The sequence below is a fragment of the Adiantum capillus-veneris genome, chromosome 16 (assembly GCF_014529385.1).
Source record: "Adiantum capillus-veneris isolate H3 chromosome 16, ASM1452938v2, whole genome shotgun sequence".
Classification (NCBI taxonomy): Eukaryota; Viridiplantae; Streptophyta; class Polypodiopsida; order Polypodiales; family Pteridaceae; genus Adiantum; species Adiantum capillus-veneris.
In genome coordinates this window covers 12,080,645-12,091,106 of record NC_140946.1, presented here as the reverse complement: position 1 = coordinate 12,091,106, position 10,462 = coordinate 12,080,645, and the positions used below count along the sequence as shown (strand labels likewise).

The following is a 10,462-nucleotide window of genomic DNA, read 5'->3' as shown; positions in this document are numbered from 1 at the left end:
TCGGGAGGAATCTCACTATACCCACCCTACAATAGAAGAAAAAAAAGTGCACGGTTAAAGCACCCTCCAACTTTAGCACTGTTCCTGCTCCATCTCTCTCAGACACAATTCACAATGGTTCTGTTCTAAAAGACTGCTCTGACATACTCATAATGAAAAACAAAAGACAATTAGGTCAAGATCCTTTGGCAACAAAATTATAGCGGACCAGTAGATCCAAGAGGAAAATCTAATAACCTCCTTTCAAATCATTGACGACATCAACGGGATGGGGGTCATGGTCTCTAGAGTGGCTCCCTCCACAATGAAACCTGGCTTAGGACCTTCCGGGTGCCTTTTGGTGGATAATTTTTTGCCCATAGCTTTTGCTTCAGCTTTGAGCAAAGAAGAATCAAATCATTCTTCCTGACCCTCTCAATGAATCTTCTCTACATAGTGATGGTTGCACATGTTCAATGCGGACATAAATCTTCTTCCTCACAATCCTAGTGTTCACCTATTTGTTTTCCTTGACGCCAATGGCTTGCTTAGTAACATTCCAGACGACGCGCATGTGGACATGGTAGAAATTATGGGGCATGTCCTTGTGCACAACACCATTCACCTTAATGTCCACATAGTCGCCGACCCTGTAGGTGTGCAAGCTAGGTTGAGAGCGGAATGTAACCCTTGCGCCTGAAGGGATGAGAGAAAAAATCACGCGTGCGAGACCGCTACCCATGCCCTGCAGGCATCCTTGCTCGCTACTGCTGCTTATCTCTCTCTCTCTCTCTCTCTCTCTCTCTCTCTCTTTGTCTCTCTGTGTCTCTCTTTTTGCGCCTATAGTAGGTGCTGCCATAAGGAAGTTTGGTGGCTTCTAAATAGTTGTTGGCTATGGTACTCACAATGGCATTTCTTGTGTTTGTGGTGGAGTCCCCAAGTGCGAACACAGGGCTGAAGATGGGGCATGAAGAGGAGCTCAATTCATCTCTTTCTCTCTCTCTCTCTCTCTCTCTCAAATCGGCCATTGGCAGTTTCTACACCTTTGGCTAGTTACTTTAAACTAACGAAGGATATGTGTCCAAAGACACAAGAGGAGATAGCCTATATGTCTAAAGTTCCATATGCTGCAGCGGTAGGTTCTCTAATGTATGCTATGGTCTGGACAAGGCTAGACATTGCACATGCAGTGGGAATTGTGAGTAGGTTCATGGACAACCCAGGTTAAGAGCATTGACAAGCTGTGAAGTGGATACTTAGGTATCTAAAAGGGACAACAACAAATGCTTTGTATTTTGGAGGAACTGACATTTTTCTTCAAGGGTATGTTGATGCAGATATGGTAGGTGACAAAGATACTCGAAAGACCACTACGGGCTATGTCTTCATGGTTGGAGGCACAGCAGTAAGCTGGGCTTCAAAGCTGCAGAAAGTGGTCTCACTTTCTACCACGGAAGCAGAGTATGTAGCAATGATGGAGGCAAGCAAAGAAATTCTGTGGCTTCACAGATTCTTAGAAGAGATTGGATTCAAACAAGACAATTGTGTCTTGTACAATGATAGCCAAAGCTCTATCCATCTTGCAAAGAAATCATCCTTTCATTCAAGGACAAAGCACATTGAGGTGAGATATCACTTCATATGCACTCTTTTGGAAGAGGGACAGCTAAAGCTAGGAAAGGTGCATATAAGTGAAAATCCTGCAGACATGTTTACAAAGTTGGTCAACAAGGAGAAGTTGAGCTTTTGCTCATCTTCAATCGGCATTCAAGGATAAGAAGCCAGGATGGAAAGCAGTCACAGGTTTGGTTTGGAGGTCAGTCTCCAAGTGGGAGATTGTTAAGTATGGAGTCTGATTTACCCCTTGTAATTTTTGTGGTAAAGACGCACATTTGTAAGGCCCCCATTATGAGGAGAAGACATCGTGCGTGAAGGAAAATCACTCGCCAATAACCAAAATTTTCACGCCCGGAATATTCCTTTTCGCTAGAATATTATGGCCAGACGACGGCCGGAAAGTGGTCGGAAAACGATCGGTCGGTTGGCCGGTTGGTCGGTGGTTGGAAGTCAATGGCCGGTGGCCAAATTTAAAAGCGGACTTGTCTTCTCAAGGGCGGCCACACATGGGCGGATTGGAGGGTCCGATTTGGACCTATCTACACAAGGGCGGCTACACATGGTTGCCTCCCATGAGAGAGGGCAACCCTTTTGGCATATAAAAGGAGGCCATTTCTACACACATTTTATAGTGTGAAGTTGATGCAACAAGATGAGTGTGAGGTGGTGAGAGTGAAGCAAGACGGGAGCTCTATTAAGGGTATAATCCCTTTGTAAACTACTTCTTGTTTTGAAGTACTAAAGCCATTGAGTGGCTGCTTTCCCATGGATGTAGCCCACATTGGGTGAACCACGTATATCATGTGTACTCTCTCTCTCTCTCTCTCTCTCTAATCCATAATCTCTTGTGTGTGAAATCTATCTCTCTCCATGAAGTAATCTACTCAAATATCTATTTAGCTACGCCCTATTTCCTAACAATCTCGTTGCGTAATGTGCATATATATTTCACAATCCGGAGCGTTTAACTTCATTCAATACCCCCCCCCCCCCCCCCACATCCCCCCCTTGTTGTGTAGAAAAAAATAGGGGTGCAATGTATTTTAGCTAGCTAAAATTGTAAAATCCCGGCTAGATTTTGAGCTTGCCTTTGAGAAAACCGGGAAATTACCACAAGTTTTAGTATAGTTATCGGCAAAAGCTTCAAAATATGACCTAAAAACTCGGAGAATTTTAAGTTTTCACTTATTTTCAATGGCTAGGGAAAATGTTACTTTTTAGCCACCCCCCTTCCCCCTTGTATCGACTCTATGGTCTTGTGAAACCTGTCAAAACCAGTCTGTGTCGGTGCGGATTGGTTCCAGCATGGATCAAGCAAGGAAGTCTAAACAAGAGAGAGCATAATATGCAAAGCAGTTTTTTTTTTTAATAATACGGGCTCCAGCAAGCAGTCTAAAATAGTCCACGCGGGCGCGGACTGGTTCCAGCATGGAGCGAGGTAGGAGGTTTAGGCTAGAGAAAGGCTTGCAATGGACAACCAACCAGGTGAAGTAAATTGTAGAACAAGAATGAACTCATGCAGCGGTGTCGCCTACAGGAAATTCATTGACGAAACTATTTTTGTGCACTCCTTTCAACAAGGCTGTCACCAAATGTAGGAGTGCACCCGACCACCATCTTCTTTCTGCCAACCACTCCCATGTTTCCCTCTCTCTTGATCGCCCCTCAGCCCCAAGCACATACACACACACATTGTCACTCTCTCTATCTCTGTCCCCCTTGTCACAAGCACTCATATCTCAACATTTTGAGTTCAAACATGTTGTCATGCAAGCGCAAGATTCCCAATTCACCTTGGCCTACTTATCTGGGCTCTTCAATACGGACATTAGGTGTTGTCATCTCCTTCTATTTACATTGGCCACCTCAACCCCTTTAGGTAGTGTTGAGACTACCTACTCAAACAACATACACAACCACGAGCTCCAAATGGTGAGTGGCCATCAGTTTGCACAAAATTGAAAAGTTTCTGGACACACCATTCTTTCGAGCGGCACCAACACCCCACGAATTTTAGACTCTATCCTATGATTGTGCATGCATGAAATGTAACGAAAAGGCAAGAATTGTGTCAGCTTTTGTGTAAGCGCTGTGGACTGTGAAGTTCTTATGAACGTCAACCTCAAAGACCCTTTATAAAGCTTGTTTCGGCTCTTGGGCTATCTGAATAAGGCATTTTTAATTTGTTCCAGTGGTTTGAGAGCCAAGTTCGGTAGTAGATTTATAGACTTAATGGGTTTTATTTTAGAATAAGAGTCCTATATCTCTTTTGAGTCCCACTGTTCTTTCAATTTGTTATGGTGGATTTAGAGCCAAGTCTCGTAGTAGATTCATAGATTTAGTGGGTTTTATTACTGAATAAGAGATGCACTGCTCCTCCGAGTTCACTTTGATTTTTCAGGTGGAAAAATATTAAAGCCATGTGTGCTTAGCAAAAATCTCAAGCTTAACTTTTACAATCTCCAACGATCTTTCACATTTTAGCTCCTACTTAGCTAATTAGCTGAATTCTATTATGTGATAAATAATCCCCGCAATTCCTATTGTTTAATTGGTCATTGTGTTTACATCTAGACTTAGTTTTGGCTAGCTAATACTTGTCCACATTTTCACATGGTGTGCAAAAATTGAGTTTTCTTTCAAGTAAATACATATTTTAATAGTGAAAGTAAATAGATTGACAATGCATCTCATCTACAACTACTTATAATTCACAGTTTCAAGGTCTAACATGGAAAAAATTATTCACGTATAGTCATTTATTGGAGCATCATCGACATCAGTCAATCACTGGGGGAGAACAAACAAATTTTTAATGGTTAGATCCGACTAAAGACTTTCATTCGACTATACCATAGTTTAGACTTCAAAACAGAAAGTTTAAGTCCTGCATGTTTCTTTTCCTTAAGGACATCCTCCATTTCCAGCAGGCAAGTGGCAACTAAAGTTAAACAAAAAATCCTAATAGAGACTCCATTTTTTAAAAAGAAAAAAGAGCTATATCTATGAAAAAGGTGAAAGTTTTCCATATATTCATTAAGACACTTTCTTGAAGGCGTGAAAAGAAAATCTTGTGCATATAATGCTACTATTATATTATTGTAACAAAAGAATATCACTATAAGTGTATTCAATTGAGCATGCTTCATCTCCTTCCCAGGTATTAACTACCGGTTATCATATGGTATCCCATGAGCATACAATAGGGGGGGTTTTATAAGGCAACAAGGATAGATGTAACAAAGGTGAGTATTATATGTTTGGGGTGAAAAAAGTGAATTTTGTGCATGCAGGCCAGGTCTCCCTAGTACTACTAGTGAATCCCCATCATTATCATATGGCTACCCTTCATAAAAATAAATTTATTGAGGGATTTGCTCGGTATTTTTGTTGCTTTAAAAAATTTGTTCGCCATCTTGTAAGACTCCCCACAAAGAAAGAGATTGAGAATATGCTCAATGACCACATTATAAAGCCAAACAAGATAGAGCAGCACATAGATAATAGCACGACAATCATTTGTAGACATAGGAGTGATTTTTGATATTATAATAACCTTTTCTTGGAAGGATTTTTGGGACATACTCAAATAATTCAAATTAGTCTCAACACAAATGCACACAATGTGCCCAAGCTCCTAACATGGATTGAAGATCTTGACTTCCATGCAATTGACAAAATAGCCAAAGGAGCAAAGGCTATGATGACAAAGAAGGAGAAAAGGTGGGTACACTCCACTTGTGTACAATCAATGCGCAATCTAGAGAAGTTGATGGTGTGGTGTGGCATTATTGGCTTGAGCATATGAGTGCTAAAGTATAGATCTGATGTGTTTTTCATATTTCAAAGGCGGAAAGCCTTTGTGGAAAATGAAGCAGGTACCAAGCTTAAATGCCTCAGATCCGACAATGGAGGTGAATATTATAATCAAGCTTTTGAAATATTTGTGCTAACAATGGCATTTAAAGGCAAAGGAAAACCAAAGGACACCTCAAAAAAATGGAGTTTTGGAAAGGATGAACTTGAAAATCATGGAGCAAGCCTGGGCACGAAGCATGTATCTACATGAGGGCCTACCGCTTGAGCTTTGGGTGAAAATAATAAGTACATATGTGTACTTGATTAATTGATCACCCTCAACGGCATTGGACGGAGGAATTCTTGAAGAGGCATGGACAAGTATACCGATGAATTATGCGTTTCTGAAAGTATTTAGATGTGATGCTTTTATGCACATAGATAGAAGTCTAAGGTCAAAGCTTCATTGGCTATGGGGAAGTTGTTGATAGTTAACCTATTGGCCTTGTTATGCCATTTGGTATACCGCACACATAAATTAAACCATGCCACACCGTTCTCTAGATTGGCTTTGGCTATGGTTACATAGTCATAGGCTCTTCTTGTGAATGTTTTGTCTACCTCATGGAGTGCTTTCTCCCTTCTCTCATCATACACATCTCACAAATCTTCATATTCAAGGCTTTCCAAATGTGGAATATCTTTTGTTTTGCTATGATAGGCCTTCATGAACTTATCCTACAATTATTAAAGCTCTTTGATATTAAAAAAAAAAAGCCTTACAAAACAAAAAGACAGGGCCGAGCCTTCGAATTTCATAGCCTATGGCATGCCCTTCTTGAAGCAAAACAACTCCAAGGCAATCACCACAAGCATCGCATTGGACCTCAAATGGCTTTGAGAGATCCGGTAGTGTAAGCACAGGTTGAGAGATAAGCTTTTCTTTAAGCTTTTCAAAAGCATTGTTCTCCTTGGCAGACCATGTGTACCTAACTTTTTTCTTTGTTAGGTCATGTAATGGTCCTACTATTAGTGAGAACTTTTCTATGAAGCGTCTATAGTATGCGCACATACCTATAAAGCTTCTTAACTCATGAAGATTCATTGGTTTAGGCCATTCTTTTATTACCTCTAACTTTGATGGATCCATTTGGATGCCATCTTGAGAGATAATGTGACCAAGTGTAGAAAATCAAGTAGAATGAGCTGCATATTTTTCAAAAAAAGAATGAGCTAATTTTTGGTAATTATTTTGTTTATTTTTGGTAATTTTAGCATTTTTTGTGCTAATTTAGTGCTTAAAATTGTTTAACTTTTATAAAAAATTGATGAAATTGTAAAAATCTGATATAAACAATTGATCCAAAACAAAATTTTTGAAACGATGAACTCTCGCTAAGTTTCTGGTTGTTTTTAGCATTTTTGGGTAATTTTACCTTCTGAGGCAATTTTTTCTACTACAATTTCGACGGCATAAGGGCACAATTTTAGCAATCAAAAACATATGAACCATCATTGTCATAACATCATCAAACAAGTCATTTCCTTTCACAATTCTAATTGGCACCAATTAAGCCACAAATAGCACTCGAAAGTGCGCACATTGTCTACACATGGACATACTAATTGCACTAATCTTTTGTGTAATCAAACCTGCAAATCAAATAATCAATTGAGTGGGTTACCGCACTTACAATTTTATGAGCAACGCGTCGATTTCCAACTCCAATTGACGCCTACACACATGTGTGTGTACTAGCAACCGCTTACCAGCATTTCACCTACAATCAATTGAGTACAAAATCTCATGTGTAGCATCATTTTCAATGAAATTAAACACATAAGAATAATAATCACAACTCTAATCAATGATCTAGCTATGTGTAGCACAAAAATCACATGTGATCAGAGAGTAATTAGAGAGCCTAATTAGGGAAAAATCCTTAATTACACACTCAAAAATCACTCAATTTTAGTCAAAATTTTTACAATTTCATATCAAAAGAGTGATGAATCAACCTCTAATTAGGCATACACACATATAAAGCACTTGAATTAGTAGCAAATTAGTCAAAAATTAGTGATCAATTAGTGAGAAATTAGGGGTTTTCTACCTAAATTTACTCCTAAGCACTTGATTATCCTCAAAATTTCTCCTCTAGCTTAGGCTATTGTCCCCAGAAACGGCACTGAATGTTAACTCCTTCATAGCATAGCTCCAAAGAATCAACAAAATTATCAATCCAAGGATGGTAGCGACCTGGCTAGGGCATGGAAACATCACACATGGGTGATTGTGTGAGAGAAATGAGATAGAATTGAGTGGAGAAATCACATGAGATTATCTACAATAGGAAGAAGAGAGAACTAATGAAGGGGATTAGTATATGCACACACGCTAACCCTTATGCTAATCAAGATTACTAATCATTGCATTCTCTACTAATCCTAGTGGTCACATCCGAATCACAAGCTCACCAAAGATCATGGAGTTATGATTAGAGCAATGCATGCACAAATCCTTAATCTATACACTAATCTAAACATGCACACACTACTAGAATCAAACATACAATAGACAATCAATAATTAGAGAGCGATTAGTTCTTAATCTACACCATCAAGACACTAATACACAACTTAATGAAAAGCAAGAGAAAGGCAAAAGGACTCATCTTCATTGCATGCATACAATCGGTCCATGAAGAGAGTACATGCGGCTCCATGCTTCCACCTCCATAGCCTCCTTCTTCTTCCTCTCTACTCTAAGTTTCTCTCAAAATGATCTCTCCCCTTTTCACATGAGCTACATTCAATTATATGCCTAGGGCTTTAAAAGTTATGGCCGGTTGCCCAAAGTACATGAAGTGAATAAATAGATACAACTTGGAACTCAATGCAAGCCCATGAATATATACATAGAAAATGGAAAAATAATATCCATGAGAAGGTGAAAATGGCTGCTGACGTTGGATGCATCCAACACACTCTCTCTCTCTCCCCCCCCCCCCCCCCCCCCCGGGTCTCTCTTCTCTGTCTATGTGTTGTTAACTGTGTGTGCATCGAAGCCACTGCGTTACGGGGTTAGGATACAACACTCCAAGGGCCAAGAGTGGTTGTTAGGGTAAGATTAGAAGTCTCAGAACCTCAATACTGGCATAGTTACAAATTGTACGTATTAGTTGAGATTCTCCATGGAACATTGTGAGGTTCAAGGCATGGTTGGAATAATGACTCCTTATGTGACCGTGCTAGAGTTTTTTTTCAATGCTATGTTTGAGCATAGTGAGTGAGTAGGCCTACATATCTTTTACTGATAACATTAAATGCTCTGTTCCAATCCACCTATCCCGAATGGATGTGGGTAGAACGTAAATTCAACTTGGGTCAGAACCAAGAGAATAAGGCCCTTCCGAGATTCTTGGGGGCCCTATTCACCTAGTTCTGACTCTACTCACGTCACCTATTATGACATTAGCGCACGGGACAAAACCAAGCAAATAGAGACCTTGAGGGATACTCCAGGCCCAATATTTGCTTGGTTATGACACCAAATACAGACCAATTTTGAATAGTAGTTTTGGCTTGCTCTTTCTTTCAGACATGGGGATCATAGTCCTAAAGACAGATGATGTGGGCGAGGATACATGTGAAGAAAAATCATTCACATTCTTATACAACACGCGTGCTCATCACCATGCACCAAAACTATCAAGAATGTTTAATGCAGAGTTTTCTATACAAAGGATCATAGATTTCTCATTTGAGTACCTACAAACCCATTTGCAATAGTATGAGGCAGTCATTTGTGACAATTCCATGACAATTGATGACATGAGATATGTGCACCCAGCCAACCTTTACCCTCACAAGAGTGCGGCAAGGAGACTGAATCACTGTCTAGAAAAGTGTCCCTCCAATTCACTACTTGTACAAGATAGGTGTATGAAGCACTTAAAAAAGTGTCTCTTAGTGGAATTCAACCACGGGTTTGTGTATTACTTGTACTTGTAGACGGATGGTGAGTCAGAGACTTCCCAGCCATCAACTTTTGGTATTTTCCCATTGGCACCGGAGGAAGAGGTAGAGGATGTGGAGGTGCAGTTTGACCCAGAAGAAGAGCGGGTAGAGGTATTAAAGGAAACATTTGATGTAGACTTAACTCATTCTTCTCTTGCAAATGCAACATTAGGATGCAAGCAAGAAAGCCCAAATAACGAAGTGACTTTGCCTCTGAATTGCGCTCCTAGCTTTACTATGGCGAGCGACATCCACTACATTCTGCTCACAGATATCATGCATGAGCTGAATATATGAGAGGACTACTGCCTAGCTGCAATTGCAAATTTTTGTGAGGCAGACAAGGATTTGTGGATGATGATGGAGTGGACCAGCATCTTCTTGTTGACATAGCTATCCACGACTCACAGTTCACTTCAGGGTGGCAACTGATCAAAGATACATTCGATGAAGCAAAGTCTGGGGAGGCCAATTTGCCAATAGATGAGTAGTTCCAAGCGACAACAAAACAACTCGGCTTGGAAAACATGGGTAGGCCCGTGGCACCCAAAGCAGCTCAGGTACTAAATAGTTAGTCTATTCACTTGTGGGGAAGGTCGATACTGAAAATGGACGAGAATCAGATGGTAATTTTTAAAGGCATTTAGATGATATTGGAGATGGCCTAGTGTGAAATATCATGATCAATCTTTTTGTTGACAGGTGCTACTGTATGACATTTCCTTAGAAGAGTGGGAGGCTCACGACAAGGGCTTGTCACTGAAGTACAAGGCAAGGATGCTGTGTTGTCTCACTACATCGGGTGTTTCAACCACAAAAAGGTTTGTAGAAACAATTCAAGTACTTGGCAATTGTACTCATCTCACTTACGGCCCATAAATGTTTTAATATTGTTTTGTAGATCATAATATACCACAAGGAATACTTTGAGGACAATGCAAAGTTCCCACTGTTTGCAATGAATGTTAATACAAGATTGTGTGGTGGGCACACCCTCCCACTAAACGCAAAAAGACTAATTCTGTTTGAGAAACAATTTTCTCTACGC

The 10,462-nt window shown here is 40.2% G+C and overlaps 1 pseudogene; it reads right to left on the bottom strand.

The window, feature by feature from the left end:
• Positions 1–229: 229 nt before the first annotated feature.
• LOC147438588 (large ribosomal subunit protein eL21x/eL21w pseudogene) lies at positions 230–734 on the bottom strand (annotated as a pseudogene).
• Positions 735–10,462: the final 9,728 nt, after the last annotated feature.